The 16,852-nt window shown below is 44.0% G+C and overlaps 2 protein-coding genes across 3 annotated transcripts in view; both read right to left on the bottom strand.

Moving 5' to 3' along the window:
- The window catches only part of CTSV (cathepsin V), a 261,994-nt gene extending 245,148 nt beyond the window's left edge, over positions 1-16,846 (bottom strand). The window contains exon 1 of the mRNA XM_050761815.1: positions 16,837-16,846. The gene's annotated coding sequence lies outside the window, so the exon portion shown is untranslated. The remainder of the gene's footprint in view (positions 1-16,836) is intronic.
- Positions 1-16,852, bottom strand: part of FAM240B (family with sequence similarity 240 member B) — a 34,042-nt gene that overhangs the window by 13,818 nt on the left and 3,372 nt on the right. The window contains exon 1 of one of the 2 annotated variants that reach the window (XM_050761824.1): positions 12,294-12,410. The exons of the other annotated variant lie outside the window; for it this stretch is intronic. The gene's annotated coding sequence lies outside the window, so the exon portion shown is untranslated. Of the gene's footprint in view, positions 1-12,293; positions 12,411-16,852 lie in introns of those variants that run through there. 2 annotated transcript variants of the gene reach the window in all.

The raw sequence follows: 16,852 nt of genomic DNA, 5'->3' as shown, positions 1-16,852 counted from the left end.
AATTGGCCGGGCTTGGTGGCACATGCCTGTAATCTCAGTTACTCAGGAGGCTGAGGCAGGAGAATTGCTTGAACCTGAGAGGTGGAGGTTGCAGTGAGCCGAGATAATGCCGCTGCACTACAGCCTGGGTGACAGAGCAAGATTCGGTCTCAAAAAAAAAAAAAAAAAAAAAAAAAAAAAAAAAATCAGGGTGAACCTAAAGGAAATCAGGCTATGAAGAATCTGATGCATGCAAGCTCTGCTTCTCATTCGTTGTCGACCAAAAAAAACACTTCTAGGGTCTCTGTTTTCATAGAACAGCTTCAGAGTAGTGGGCAAGTGGGCATGAGCTTTGGAAGGACTTAGGAGGGGACATGAACTCAGACACCTTTAGGGATCTGTAAACATCCCAAAGGAGTGAAGCTACCGGGAGCAGTTGCACTGGGTCTTGAAGGGCATGTGCTCTGCTTCAAGGCATGCATTCCAAAAAGGGCCAACACCACACTGACCGAAGAAAACACGGCCCTGAACTTTTTTGCTTTCGCTATGCCTTCCTCTTTCCTATGCTGTCTCACAAGGCAGCCCCTATCCTACTTCTGCACCCAAGCATGCAGATACCAGTCTGGCTGGCCAGGCTTGATACTGCTGTCATTCCAGCAGGAACTGGGGTTGGAGTTCTTCACCAAGTCGCAGCCCACCCGCTAGGGGTCATGTAGACACAGCTGTCCTGCCTGTGAAACACAGCTGCATCCCTACCTCCCTTGTCAGGCCAGGAGGCTGCATCCTGACAACCAGGGTGGAGAGAAAGCTCAGTGGAGGACTTGTCCCTGTTGTGACTTTGGGCAAGCAAGCCTTTCACTTGCTCTAAGCCCCTTTCCTTAGCCATGTAGTGGAGATGAAGTGTAGTAACATACAGTGTCTACATAAAGTGCCCCAACACAGCCCACCATTCATTCTCCAAATGCCCCTCCCCACATGCTTGTTCAGGGAACTCACAATGCATCTCCTTATCCCTGGCAAGCATCAAAAGTGCTAACTGAATTTGAACCACCACCTAAATACCGTCTCCTTGTCTTTAGTTTATACCTGATATCAAATGCTTTGCTTCTTATTGACTCAGCCCATACTGAAGGCTTATTTATCCCTGTTGCTGGGCTGTAAGAATTAGAAAGCCTTAGATCATGGGGATAAGAGGCTTCCCATCTTGTCCCAGGCCCAGTGCCGGACCATGTCCAGAGAAGCCTTTAGTAAAGCTCTTGGTGATGAGTTTCACCCTTACATCACTTAGGATGTTATATTTGTGGGCTCTGTGTGGTCAAGCCCTATAATCACATTTACTGAGTGATGCTGAACATGTTTAAGGAGTGACTGTCTTACTAAAACTGACAGTTGCCACTGTGCTGACTCTTGGGCTCAACCCCTCCATGTTATTTCACAGCCTCACTGCTTGTTTTGCTGAAAACTGCTGGTGAACCTAACTTCAGCAGTTAGAATTATGACAATGTGCAAGATCTTCTGTAAAAGCAAGTGCATTTTGTTTGAGATGAGCTGTGCCATCTTCTTCCTTCCAGTTTTAAAAAAACTTGTTTTATATGTATTGCTCCCATTTACTGGGCTCACTGTAGCTGGTATTACCCTCTTTGAACAGAATGGATAGCAATTTTAGAAAAGCATTTTTAGGAAAACATCAAAATAAGGCAGGAAACAGGAAATAAAAGATGTCTACGTTTCCCTGGGGGTATTAATGGAAAACCTAGGCGCCGACAGTTGCTCTCTCTGCCTCTGCACCTGGCCCAGGCAGAGAAAATCATTAGCTATATGCCATATGCATATGCCATATGCCAGGGTGCTGCCCCTGTTGGGGCTCTAGTGAGAGTGGAAAGGCACTACTTTCTCAAGTTGTTCTCTCTGTGTGATCGGGAAGAAGGGAAACCACCGTGATCTCCTGTGGGATGGATCGGTAGGGTTTCTATTGTCACAGAAATAAGAAATACAAAGCAATGTGCAGACACATAAACCCATTAGGTACCTGAACCCTCCTGAGTCACTGTTAAAGATCTGTAAGCTCCTATTTTTTCACATGAGCAACTTTTCAAATTCAGGTGTCTCCGTTCTGTTCTTGTGCAATTGACTTTTGTTTATAAACTCAATTTCAGAGGTGCACACTCAAGTGCCTTCTAAGTTTCCACATGCTACTTTCATCCCATGTGTATGCAGATGGAAAAGAAGAGACTTTTCAGAGGAGTGTGTATGTGCTCTTGATGTCTTTTTGTTGTTGTTGTTGTTGTTGAGATGGGGTCTTGCTCTGTCACCAGACTGGAGTGCAGTGGCTTGATCTCGGCTCACTGCAACCTCCGCCTCCCAGATTCAAGCATTTCTCCTGCCTTAGCCTCCTGAGTAGCTGGGATTACAGGTGCCCACCACCACGCCCAGGTAATTTTTGTATTTTTAGTAGAGACAGGGTTTCTCCACGTTGACCAGAGGTTTGTCTCAATCTCTTGACCTCGTGATCTGCCTGCCTCGGCCTCCCAGAGTGCTGGGATTACAGGTTGTGAGCCACTGTGCCTGGCCTTGATGTCTTTTAAATTCCCTCTAAACCTGAGATTCTCTCAGAATATAAGATCATTTATTTTTCTTAGAACCCAGATCACTGTGTTGTCTCCCATTCCCCAGGGGATCAGAAAGCAGGAGCAGCAAATTTAAATAACTGTAGTGTCCAGAAAGCCACATACTTATTATTTTTATAATAAACACTTAGGAATATTATCTGCTTCTGACTCCCACCTCTAAAATTCAGGTTTACTGCATTTATCTTTTCGTTTCCCCAGGTTTTATAAACTCATGGGTAGAGGGCAATAGTTCTCCTTTTTAAAGTATAGACAGTAGGGGGAAATGCATTGGTTTTGGCAAATGAAACTCAGCCCTGCAATGACAGGGTGTGGAAGCAAGTTCAGAAATGGAGCAGGTCTGCCCCCACTAAGTGGTCAGACAAAACTGGCCACCGTAGCTTTGCCTACTGGCTGGTGGGCTGCAGGTCTGTGGTCTCTGGTTTATTTTTATGCTCTTTATTGAGTACTTACTGAATACCTTTTATTCTTCAAAGCACTCTACATCTCACCTTCATTTCTCACAATAACTGTCTTCTTATCCTCATTTTACAGAGGAAGTACAAAGAGGCAAGCCATTGCCCGAGGGCACCTTGTTGATGGTGATGGAGCTGGGATTTAAACGCACCCAACTCCAAAGCCCGTGTCATCACCAGCAAACCACCCAGCCACAGGACAGAGAGATGGAGGCTCATGACAACAGCTGGGTACTGAGAAAGCAGGCATCCAGTTAAATCTGCTGAGAGCAATGCACAAGTCATCACTGCTTTCTCAAAGGAGAACTAGATTAACTTTCTCCCAAGATGATTCCCTGTGCATCACATCAAGACACACATCCCTTTTTCTCTCCACGCGTACTGTCCAAGTGTTCACGGTGGCCAGTTTCATGTGGGTCATGGTAAAGATAAACAAACAGAAACTAGACTCCTTCTGACACCAGCACCAAATGTGTTTGTTGGTTTAGCCCCCTCACCTGGAGATTCTGCCTCCACAGATGCGGGGGACTCACTGTCACTCCATTTCCATGCAGGTGGTCTTTTTCACCCACGGTGAAAATACCTTTAGGTCCAAAGTTTCTAGATCTGGGAGCTTAGATGGCTTCACCTGACTGTGGCCCGTAGGCATTTGGACAGGTTTCTCCTCCCACCCCACCTTCAGGCCCCACTGGGCTTCCTCCCGTTCCTTTTTCACTTTCTCAGATGGAAGCTGGAGTGCAATGTGGGAGTGCTCTCCTTAGTTTCTTAGTTTAGCACTTTTTCAAAACAACATTTTCTTTTTCTTTTTCTTTTTTTTCTTTTTTTTTTTTTGAGACAGCATCTCCCTCTGTCGCCCAGGCTGGAGCACAGTGGCTCGATCTCTGCTCACTGTAACCTCCGTCTCCAGGGTTCAAGCAATTCTCTTGCCTCAGCTCCCTGTGTAGCTGAGATTACAGGCACGCGCCACCATGCCCGGCTAATTTTTTTTTTTTTAAGTAGAGACTGGGTTTCAGCATGTTGGTCAGGCTGGCCTCGAACTCCTGACCTCGTCATCCACTGCCTCGGCCTCCCAAAGTGCTGGGATTATAGACATTTTCTTTTTAACTTCCCCTCCAAAATTCCGTCAGGCTACTTGAATTTCAATCTTGAGTCCCTCTGCACAATCTCCTTATAATTAATATCCTTCAAAGCCACCTCAGATTTTGCCGACAGTATATTTGAGCCTTAGGAGGAGGCTCAGGGGAAATACAACATCGTCTGGGCAATATGAGTGAGTTCTCGGGTAGCTGGGAGTTTTAACTAAAAAAAGACTTACATGGGAGAAAAAAGTTTATACTGGATGTGTCCACAATAACAGCCCTGTTATTCCCTTGGAGCTTACCCGAATTGATTGGGGTGACACCAAGTCATGAAAGAGGGACACCACAATTATGAGAGAAGTCCCTGTGACTTTTAGTCCATATGACCTTTATGAAGCTTTCTTTTATCACATGAAAAATGCATTGTTCTGAGAATTAAATGAGACAATGGAGCATGAAAAGTACTTAACACAATATCTGCTCCATAATAAATATGGATCATCATCATCATCTATATTTCTATTAGCAACCTGCATTGCGGACAGTACCAAATGCCATCTCATTCAATCCTGAAAGTGAGTCTGAGAGGTTGACTTTCTCCAAGCTCCAGAGCTAATGATGGGGAGAGCCAGGAGTCCAGAACTGCTGATTTCACAGCACCCAGAATGTCTATTCATTGGGTGCTGACATCACAGAAGTGACAGTGGACAATTAATCATATCTGGCAATTGCTAATGTGATCTTAAAAATTATCTTACTTAGGCCGGGCGCGGTGGCTCAAGCCTGTAATCCCAGCACTTTGGGAGGCCGAGACGGGTGGATCACGAGGTCAGGAGATCGAGACAATCCTGGCTAACAGAGTGAAACCCCGTCTCTACTGAAAAATACAAAAAACTAGCCGGGCGAGGTGGCGGCGCCTGTAGTCCCAGCTACTGGGGAGGCTGAGGCAGGAGAATGGCGTAAACCCGGGAGGCGGAGCTTGCAGTGAGCTGAGATCCGGCCACTGCACTCCAGCCTGGGCAACAGCGCGAGACTCCATCTCAAAAAAAAAAAAAAAAAAAAAAAAAAAAATTATCTTACTTAATGATATCAAGAGCTCTGGGAAGTAAATCTTATTGTTTTCCCTGTAACCAGACAAGAAGCCAGGGGTAGAAGGTTTAAATTCTTGTCTAAGTCACAGAACCAGTAAGCGCTGATACTGGGCTCTGAATGCACAATGTCTGATGTCAAAAGTCCTGTCATCACCTCCCACAGATTGAACCACTTCCCTCCTTCATTTAGGGAAAAGTTCACGTGCCCTAGAAAAATAAGGACTAGAAAGCATCTGTCATCATAGACTATAATTATTCTAAGATGCTCTACAAGGGCCTCGCTTGGATCCATCTAGGTCCAGTCTGCCTGCTCAATCCTGCCAGGCTGAGGGTGGGGTCAGGGAGCCTTGCTGACTAAATTAAATAGGAACCTCACCCAGGAGAGGGGTGATAGGTGCCACTCTAGGGATCAGGACGAGTAGGCTCGTAAACTTAGTCTAGTTCAAGAACTAGATTTCACCATCTGTTCAAGAACTAGATTTCAAAATGCTGTAAAGGTCAGTATTGAATCAACAGACAAAACTGGAACATGGACAATTATAGGATTGCATCAGTGTTGGAGTTCCCAAAGTTGATGAGTGTGCTGCAAGTATGTAAGAAGATGATTGTGTTCTTGGGAAGTACCACTGAAGCATTTAGAGGGGAAGGACTATCATGTGTCAACTTATCTCAAGTGATTTAGAAAAGATATGTAGATGGACAAGGCAAATGATAAGCAGGGTAAATGGTGATGATAGGTGCACTGGCTAATGCTATACAGGAATTCTTTGAATTATTCTTTCTGTAATTTTGAAATTACTGCCAAATGAATGTTAAAAAGTAAACATTACTGGCCGGGCGCGGTGGCTCACACCTGTAATCCCAGCACTTTGGGAGGCCGAGGCAGGTGGATAGTGAGGTCAGGAGATGGAGACCATCCTGGCTAACATGGTGAAACCCCGTCTCTACTAAAAATACAGAAAAATTAGCCAGGCTTGGTGGCGGGCGCCTGTAGTCCCAGCTACTCGGGAGGCTGAGGCAGGAGAATGGCATGAACCTGGGAGGCGGAGCTTGCAGTGAGCGGAGATCGCACTGCCGCACTCCAGCCTGGGTGACAGAGCGAGACTCCGTCTCAAAAAAAAAAAAAAAAAAAAAAAAAAAAAAAATAAATAAATAAATAAATAAAAATGAGGAAAAGAGAAAATCACCATGAGAATACCACAGTAATAATTATTGCAGGCAGAATCCATTGATCAGTGGTAAAATAAGTGGATGACATTTTATGGAGGAATAGAATGCTTGCATGACATCAAAGATATGTCTCTAAAAATTTAATAATTACTGTGGTGGTTTTAACATACAATCACAAATTGTTTGATACTCCCTCTCTCTCTAGAAGGTGGAGTTAAGTCCCCCTCTCCTTGAGTCTGGGATGACTTGGTGACTGAGGGGAAAGTAGTCACTTTCCAGTGGAGAAACAAATACCCCCTTAAATGAGTGTGGTTAAGGCTCTCAAGGCTACTAAGTATTGTGGATATCATGTGTCCCTTGACATGCTGTGACACGCTGACTCTGTGATGCACTTCTAACACCAGAACGCTGTCTATTCATGAGAAAACTGAAGACTAGCTCAAATTCTGGAATATTTTACAAAATACCTGAACACTGCTCATTTACAAGTGTCAAGGTCATGAAAGATAAAGAAAGGCTGAGAAACAGTCACAGGTTGGAGGAGAATAAGGAGATATGATTGATATATATATACACCAATAAATGCAACATGGTATCCTAGATTGGATCCTGGAACAGGAAAAACAGACAATAAGTAGTGGTAAACTGAGAGAATCTGATAAATTCTGCAGTAAATTTTATTGTACCAATGTTAATTTTATTGTTTTGATAAAGGTACCATGGCTCTGTAAGATGTTAATATTAGAGAAAGCTAGGTGACAGGTATATGGGAACACTCTGTACTATCTTTGTAACTTTCTCTAAATCTAGAATTATTTTGAAATAAAAGTAAAAAGCACATGCATCTTCCTGACACCATGAGCAGACAGGAATTAAGGAGCCTTGTTTGCCTGAGGCACATTTTCAGTGCACACAGAGATAGTCCGTCCTGGAGCCAGCAGCCTCCTGCTGTTTAGCCCTGGGTCATGTGTCCAGAACTAGGAGTTAGGAGACCCCTGCACACACTCTTTATAGGGCAAGTTACTTGAACTAAGTCTCTGCTTTCTCATCTGTAAAATGGAACAGTATGTACCTTCCCAATTAACCAGTTTTCAGTGGAAAAGGCTGCTGCGAACAATGTTTTGCCTGACACAGTAAGTACTTAATGAAATCCTGGACTGCCTAATTTATATCCTTATGTGGATTACTGATAGGTCAGAGGCCACAAACTCGGAAGCCTGTGGAGCCCTGGTGTGTTTCGAAGTCTCTGTGGCAAATTCTCGAATGCATGGCTTGTTCCAAACAGACGCTGCCACTCAACTCCAACCCACTGTTGCCCGTGGGGTATGGTCCCAGTGTTGCCTGATATTCAAGTTTTTCAAAAGAAGCTGGAAATCTGATTTTTAAAACATTACGTAATTTCTTTATTTTTCAATGTTGATGATAATTTACAGACATTTCAAAGCACTGTGCAGAGCATCAGAATACGTCTGTTGGCTGGACTTGGCCTTTGGGTCACTAGTTTTTGAGCCCCACATGGATTAATAGAGAAAACTTCTGAGTTCCCCATGGACCACGTAGCTACTATGCCTTAGATCCTGGAGAAACATACGCTGGGCGCACTTAGAGTTGAAATAAAACAAAATGAAAGCAACGAGAGAAAGCACCACCCCTCCCCGGTTACTGCTCAACACTGCAGGTTTATTGGTCACAACCAGGCTGTTCAATGTGATGTCCAGTCACCTAATTGTGACTAGAAGGGAACTGGGAGGTCCTTAAGCTCATTCTGCCATGCTCAGAGATGCCCCTGGGTTTGCCTCCATGCCTGTTTGGGTTGGGACCAGGAGCCAAGGCAAGTCTCTGTTCTCTGGGGCTTTGACCCTATAATCTTGTTCCTTCAACTAGACCCTTAACTACCGTGGGGCAAGGACCTTATTTAATATGGGGCCCTTGGCCTGGTGCGATGGCTCAAGCCAGTAATCTCAGCACTTTGAGAGGCTGAGGCAGGCAGATCACCTGAGATCACGAGTTTGAGACCAGCCTGGCCAACGTGGTGAAACCCCATCTCTACTAAAAATACAAAAATTAGCCAGGCATGGTGGCCTATGCCTGTAATCCCAGCTACTCGGGAGGCTGAAGCAGGAGAATCGCTTGAACTCAGGAGGCAGAGCTTGCAGTGAGCCGAAATCGCACCACGGCACTATAGCTTGGGTGGCAGAGTAAGACTCCATCTTAAAAATAAATAAATTAATTAAATACATAAAATAAAATTTCAAAAAATGGTCCTCTTCACACAGTGTGCCCAGTGGACAAAGAACCCATCATCCGCTCATGCCACTTGCCAGTCAAAATTCTCCAAAGAATTTAGAGCTAAAAGCAATTACTTCTCCAGAAAATCTTATATTCTGCTCCTATTAAAAGCTTTTAAAAAGGTAAGGTGGCTAAAATACAAAAATTGGCTAACATATTGTTTCTCCCCTCTGCTTCACCAAACTGCCAGCCCAGTGGCTATCTGGCTTTCCCTAATCAACGTTAATTTTTTCCTGAGCAGGAAACGGGCTATGTATGTATATTTCTTAAGCGTGGGCCCTCCCCAGGGTCTGACTTCCCAAAATAGCTGCGTTTTCAGAAACATTGTTTACTTTTAGAAATGGACTACCTGGAACGAAGGCTCATTAGTGATCTCTGTCACCCTGTTGAGTGAGAACAGAATTGTGGGGTGGGTGTCCCACATTCCTGCCCCACACTGTGTGCTTTCCATCAATCAAGTGTAACTCCTCAGACATTTGAGGCGACCTAGAGAGGCAGCCAGGTCAAACGGGACAGCCCCCGGAGGACACAGTGAGGCGTCTGGAAGAGCAGCACACTCAGCACCCTCGGGGAGGTGTGGAGGGAAGTGCTCCGGGAGGCAAAGAGCAGGGGGCTCCTAGCGGCTTCGGCTTCCCTCTCTTAGGCTGCTTCTCCCTTTGCTTCCCTTTCCTTGGGATGCTCCACATATTTGGGATGCACATGTAAATTACTGCATGCCATCATTTATTCAAAGAAAATCCCAGCATAATTTGGTCAAAGAGTTACAAAGTTGTGGCCGGGCGCGGTGGCTCACACCTGCAATCCCAGCACTTTGGGAGGCCAAGGCGGGCGGATGATGAGGTCAAGAAATCGAGACCATCCTGGCTAACACAGTGAAACCCCGTCCCTACTAAAAATACAAAAAATTAGGCGGACGCCTGTAGTCCCAGCTACTGGGGAGGATGAAGCAGGAGAGTGGCGTGAACCCGGGAGGCGGAGCTTGCAGTGAGCGGAGATCGCACTCCAGCCTGGGCGACAGAGTGAGACTCTGAGTGTAGTGATCTCATCCTGAAAAGTTGTTGTTTTTTTCTTTTTTTTTTGAGACGGAGTCTCACTCTGACGCCCAGGCTGGAGTGCGGTGGCGCGATCTCGGCTCACTGCAAGCTCCGCCTCCCGGGTTCCCGCCATTCTCCTGCCTCAGCCTCCCGAGTAGCTGGGACTACAGGCGCCCGCCACCGCGCCCTGCTAATTTTTTTGTATTTTTAGTGGAGAGGGGGTTTCACCGTGTTAGCCAGGATGGTCTCCTTCTCCTGACCTCGTGATCCACCTGCCTCGGCCTCCCAAAGTGCTAGGATTACAGGCGTGAGCCACGGCGCCCGGCCAAGAGTTACAAAGTTTTACACTGTTGGCAAAGATGATCCTTTAAGACTGTTTTTTAAAAATGTGACTGTCGTTTTGGGCACATGGTAAAATATTTCAAAAAGCACTGAAGGATATGAAACAAAAAAGTGTTTCCTGCCTTCCTTTACTGCTGTCAGCAACACTTCCCAAAGACACCCACTGTTAATGATGTCATATTTATATTTCCATCTTATTGGAAGCATGTGTGTGTACAAAATATTGTCGTTTTTGCGAGCAGGGCCATACAATATACACTGTTTTGCATTTTGCCTTTTTCAACTAAGAAAATATTTCCTTACCAGCATACACTGTTTTTCATGACTGTGTAGTAATCTGTTTATGGATATGCCATAATTAACCATTCTAGTATGGATGGACATTTAAATTAATTCCTGCTTGGGTCTATTACAAAAAATTCCAGAGTAAATCATGTTTTGTTCACATCTGTAAGTATATCTGTAGCATAAACTCCTGGAAGTATAATTGCAGGTCAAAGCCCATGTACCTTGAAATGTTCACAACATAATTCCATATTGCCCTCTGCTGTCACAGGAGTGTTGGAATGTTTGTGGACTTAGCAGAAGCTCAAAAGCATGGGCTGTCAGTGTACTCATCTCTTAGTGAAAAGACAAGCACAGTTTCAGGTCGTGGACTCAGGAGAACATATCTGAATGGACCACCTTAAGACAGACCCTGGAAAGCAATTGGCTTTTCTAACTCAAAAAATACGTGCTGTATTAATGAATGGATGAGTCATGGCAGGGCCCACAGAGAAGTAACCAATACATTTCTCAGTTCAATTTTGCATCAAAAATAAAAAGAAATAATTATCATTTACATAAATAAACATAAGCTTTAATCAGTTTCATTGCATTCTTATGCTTACAGGACAGATACATAGTTTGAGATAAGTAAAAAAAAAAAAAAATGTTCAAAGTCCTAACTGTAGGTAGGCATTTTAAATGGTCAATTAAAATTTCTGTTTCTCCTGTTTGCTTTGAATGCTATTTGGCGTAGAGTTACCATATTAATACTAACATACAGTTATTTCTAAAATACACGTTTGATGCTTTTTATTTTATGAATTTCATTCACTTTTTTTGAAAAGCTTTTTTTTTTTTTTTAAGAGTTTGGAAAAGATACGCAAGTCTCCTCATCTGTGAGTTGAGTGTTAGATCTACAGGTTCGTTGAGGTCCGTCTGGCTGTAATAGGAAAAAATCATCAGCCTCTAGTTCAAGGGAATAATCCGTATCCTCAAAATTACAGGGGCTTTGTGTTTCAGTTTTTTCACCTTCAAATGAGGATATCTAGTTGCTTTGCACACATGTGAAGGGCAAATATCAATAATTAGATAGGCTTTAGCAAAAGGAGACTGTTCTTTGATAAAGAAGCAATTCTGTTTTTCTGCATCCCCCACCCCAGCAAAAGTAGTTTTTTCTACAGTGTACATCTATTGAGAGGATTAGTTCTATTTTCAGTAAAATGTTACCAATTTGGAAAAGTCAAAATTCCAGTGGCAGTTCTTAAATGTACTTTTCTAATTAACTTATACTTAAAGAGTGCTGGAACTCACTTTTATAATAAAATTTAAATTAAATATCAATGTAATCAAATAACATTAAATTAAATATCAATGTAATCAAATAACACAAAACATAGCTTGACTTTGTGTGAGGCTCATGCACTTGAGTCCATCTGATGAGGGGCTAGGGAAGAGTCAACTGTATCACCTCAGACGAAAGGGAATTCTACAGTTGAATTTCCCAAGTCTCAGGTTAGTCAAGTAAAAACCCCAGATTAATGATTAATCCGCCCATCGTCAGCTTTCTGAGAAGCTTCCATGATCCAGCACCTACAATGAACATTTCCTTGGGACTAAATTATCCGTCAACCAACATGAGACATACCTTTATTTTGGTTAATCTCAAAAAAGCCCTGCTCTGTGAGATTGACACTAATTTCTGGCTTTCCCCACAGTCTTTAACATGAAATTTCTGCATCATTGACATTTAGGAAAAGATGGAAAAACATCAGAGATGGAAAAAAATCTACTGGCCCACCTGTTATTCCCAACTGGTACAGCGTAGGTGTTCAAGGTGAAGAGAAAATGAATTCAAGTGGTCAATAAAGCACACACATATAAGGGGTGATATCTGCTTCAATTTTCAGCCCAAGTTGCAAGATGTTCCCACACTTGACAACACAAGCTCAATGTACTGTACCTTAAAGATGAATTTGCAGGTGGACTGATACCCGGCTAGGGTGCAAAGGAGGGCAAGACTCCTGGGCCCGCTCTTGATTCCTCAGCTCCGGCTCGAGAAGGTCACAGATGCTGTCCTGAAATCGCATTGTTGCAGCCCTTATATATGTAGTGGAGGAGTTACAGAAATCCCTTAACCTTTCAAGGTCATTTGAGCCAAATTAGTACCAGAACCAGACAATATCTTTCCAGGGACATTGTAGCCTTCTCTCGTGGTGAGAGATGGCTCTAAACAAATCCCATCTCTTACTACCCCACCCATCCCAGAGAAGGCGAGCTTCTGTTTTGGCAGGTCCCACGAGAACTATGACTTGGCCCAAACCAAGAGAGATGATTTAGAGCATGGGCTGGATTATCCATGTGCCCTATTCCCCTGTGATTTGTGAAAAGCCAGTCTCTGCACCTTGGTGTGTAAAGGGGACTGGAATGGTGGGACGAGTCACACTTGGGTGTAACATTACAGGAAGACTTAGAGAGGCATCTGGTTCTTTGGAGCCATTAATCCTTGAATGGAATCTGGTGATGACATATCACGGTCTGCTGAGTTCTCTACCAGTTGGAGCAGGAATTGACCCTGGTGAGTGTTTTCCAATAAAATGCATCCAAGTGAGATCGACTTCTCATTTTAGAGTGGCTCTTATCCCATGGTGGAAGAGCACATTTTGTCCTTAGGAAAAACATTTAGAATCCTCACTCATCTGATAACAGAAATAGCTTTGGTTTTTATCAAATCCTTTGACTATGCTACTAATTGCATACCCATTACTTGGTTCAGTGGAGTATAAATTTATAACTTACATTATACATGACAACCTCATCTAATATTGATACTCAGATTTTATCCTGCTGAAGTGATATTTAATGTTGAGTCTGTAAAAGTATTTTAATAGGCCCATTTACATTAAGCTGGATGCTTTATTTAATAGCAGAACCAAATTTTATAGATGAAATTTTTTTGGGTAAGGAAAGAGAGGAGTTAACTCTGAAACTATCATGCAGGGTCCCACCTATATAAAAGCAACAATTTAAAGAGAGAAAACTCAATAAAAACATTTGTAAGGAGTATAATAAAATCACAAAAGTGAAGTTATATACATATTTGTATATTTCCACTTAAGAAAATATACTGAAACTTGAATAATTAGCACCTAACAGACCACTAGATGTTAGTTTTCCTTCCTTCCTTCCTTCCTTCCTTCCTTCCTTCCTTCCTTCCTTCCTTCCCTCCTTCTTTCCTCTTTATTTACCTCCCTCCTTTCCTCCCTCTTTCCTCCTTTTCTTTTTCTCCTGTGAAAGTTATTTTTGCTACAAATGATGTATCATTGTTTATTGAAGCCATTAGCAGGACTCCAAGAGAAAAGTTATCAAACTATTTCTTCTGTGGTATTACTCCACTTGGCTTACAGCAATTCTGTAAACACTTAATCTACTAAAACAGAATCTTACGCAATCAACCATTTATTCCACTTCAAAGAATGAGCATTTATGCTCTTCCTAGTTCAACTAAGTTTTTAATCTATAAGTATAGGGTTGTCCACATTTTGATCTTGACTTTATCTTTGATTTGATTGAGAAGACAGAGACCACGTAGCCAGGAAGTGGCAGAATTAGGATTTGAACCCAGGCTGTCCGACTCAAGCTCTTACTAAAGTGAGACGTTCAGCACATGTCTCTGCCCAAGCCCCAAGCACCTCCACTATTCATTCTCCGACCAATAAAAGGAGTTTACCTGAAAGAAGAGACAATAGAACATGTGCTTGGGTCAGAGCCCCTGCAGGACCCTACTTCTGGGAGGAGGAGCAGAGACTGCAAGAGCTGCCCGTGGCCCAGGCTCCCAATGGGTGCAGGAGCACAGCGGGGAACCCAGGTAAGAGAAGCCTCTCAGATCCCACGGGGGAGCTGGTTTCAAGAATTTAAGCAGGGATGTCCCCCGCATAGCTTTTAGGACAAAAGCACACTTACTCAATGGAAACTATTATTACCATTATCATCAACACAGTTATTACTACCCTGAGCCTTTCTTCTTTCTCCTTATTTTGAAACAGGGAGTTTATGCCACTTCACTTTTTGAATTTTATTTTTTTTCCTTCCTGAGGTTGCCCCCCACAAAAGAAGGGGAGCCCCAGGGATTACTGAACATCTTCACACTTAGTGGTAGTGTACACACCAACTGGGCTCTGGGACCCAAAAGATTATATGCAAAGGAGAGCAAAAAAGAAACAGCACAGACAGACAAAATATCCTGTAGAAGACAATCAGGTCTGTATTTACTTAAAAATGTTATCTGCCAAACAGGCCAAGGAAAGCCTCCTCAGTGATAGGCACCACTGTATACTAGAAACCTAACCCTTCTCCTGAGTACACAGCCCTGGGAATTTCCAGCTCCAATCTACATTCACAGACGAGCCCCAGGAAGATTCCTTCTGGGAGCAGAGGGTCTGGAGGGTGAGAAGGGGGTGATAATGATACACCTGCAGGCCTGTGTGGGGAGGGAGGAAACAAGAACCAGTAAGTAGAGAGTTGGAGGTCTCTTGCTGGATATTTCATTCCAAACTTCCTGTTTTCACATCTTGCATTGCAAGATATAATACCAGTGGCCTGGACACGTGTGATATGTGGATAGCATAATAAAGGGATCCAGCCCTTTATTCCCATCATCATGGAGCTAGTCTGAGGTCCAATTCCTTTGTGTGTGTGATGACCAGTTCCAGTATAGCTGTGAGGTATGTGTATTAAAATCTGTACCTAGGATTTGTTTTAATCAAGTGTAGTAAGACATGTAGGTGTGGAAATGACTATCATGAGGGAAGAAGTTCATATTCACAAATCCCTAGGAAGAAGAGGTACGGCCATTGTGTCCCGCAGGGCCATGCGGCAAGCACCAGGGTTGGTCAGGAAGCAGAGAGAGGCGAGAGGGGAGGGTGTGGCCCAGAGCCTGTTTTGGGGTTTTTGCAGGAAGGGATGCGTATGGTGACCTTAGGATTGACAAATTTGAATAACTTTGGTGCGCTCTGGGCCATTGGGTGATCTCTTTTGCCTGGTTCCTGGTCCTGGGTGGTTTAAGGGAAATACTGGCTTGGTGTAGAGAGTTTGGGGAAGGAGTTAGTGGGGCATGGGCTCTGGGCTGGTTGATTTGCATATCACAGGAGTGCCTGCAGTGAGTCATGTGCTATCTCCAGGAATTAGCTTGCCCTGGAGGGGCAGGTTCTCCAGGATCAGGGCTCCAAATGCCAGTGTATACAGAATATGGAAAATAAGACATTAGAGTTGATGCGGTCTGGATAACAGCTGGTTAGGCCCTCCTGGCTGGCACCTCACTGTCATGCTAGCTCTGTCTAAGGCAAAGTGTGCCAGCCCTGCCCCCCAACCGGCTGTGTCCTGGATGCAACTGGCCACTGTGAATGGTCAGGGGAAGCTGGCCATAGCAGTGTCTAGATAAACCGCCACCTGGGCAGAGTCTGACTCTGACTCTGAGACCCTCCTGTCCTCTTCTCAGGCACCCTCCCAACCTTCATTTCTGTTTCCTCTGGCCTCCTCCTGATGGCCGTGCCTTCCCAGGTGGAGACACCTGGGACCTCTTTTCTCTCTCAGTCACTAAATCCTGCTGATGGTGTCAGCTGGGTGACACAGATGTCTAGGGGTTCTAGTTAGGCCCCTGGCTCTGCCTGGGCTTGTAACCTTGTGGAACTTTCTCACATGTGCATAGGTGCATTGGTTTTTCTTAGAAGGTTCATAATTTTCCTTAAATCCTCAAAGGGCTCTGTGACTCTAAGAGGTGTACTATTAACAACAACAGTAATGATAACAGCGAGCTACTCTTGCATATGTCCTGTGTTCCAAACACTACTTTAAGCCCTTTGTAAGTATTAACTCTTCTCATCCTCACACAACCTTCTGAGGCACAGCAAGGCTAAGGAACCTGCTGTCACACAGATCAGCAGTGTGGCTGCAGACCTGGGAGCAGCAACTATGGCCCTCAGGCCAAATCTGGCCCACTGTCCTTTTTGAAATATGAATCAATCGCCCAGGTGCCATGGCTCACGCCTCTAATCCCAGCACTTTGGGAGGCCGAGGTGGGCGGATCACAAGGTCAAGAGATCAAGACCATCCTGGCCAACATGGTGAAACCCTGTCTCTACAAAAAATATAAAAATTAGCTGGATGTGGTGGCACACGCCTGTAGTCCCAGCTACTCGGGAGGCTGAGGCAGGAGAATCGCTTGAACCCGGGAGACGGAGGTTGCAGTGAGCAGAGATCGAGCCATTGCATTCCAGCTTGGAGACAGAACGAGACTCCATCTCAAAAAAAAAAAAAAAAATTAATTAACCAATTAATTTTACTGTTACAAGATACACATAACATAAAATTCACCACTTTATCCATTTTAACGTGTACAATTCAGTGGTGTTTGGTATATTCACAATGTTGTGTAACTGTCATCACTATATGATTCCCCAACAATTCCATCATCCCCAAAGGAAGCCCTGCACCCATTAAACAGTCAGCCCCCATTCCCTTCTC

The sequence above is a fragment of the Macaca thibetana genome, chromosome 15 (genome assembly GCF_024542745.1).
Source record: "Macaca thibetana thibetana isolate TM-01 chromosome 15, ASM2454274v1, whole genome shotgun sequence".
In the NCBI taxonomy this organism is placed as follows: domain Eukaryota; kingdom Metazoa; phylum Chordata; class Mammalia; order Primates; family Cercopithecidae; genus Macaca; species Macaca thibetana.
This window is presented reverse-complemented; position numbering and strand designations above follow the sequence as displayed.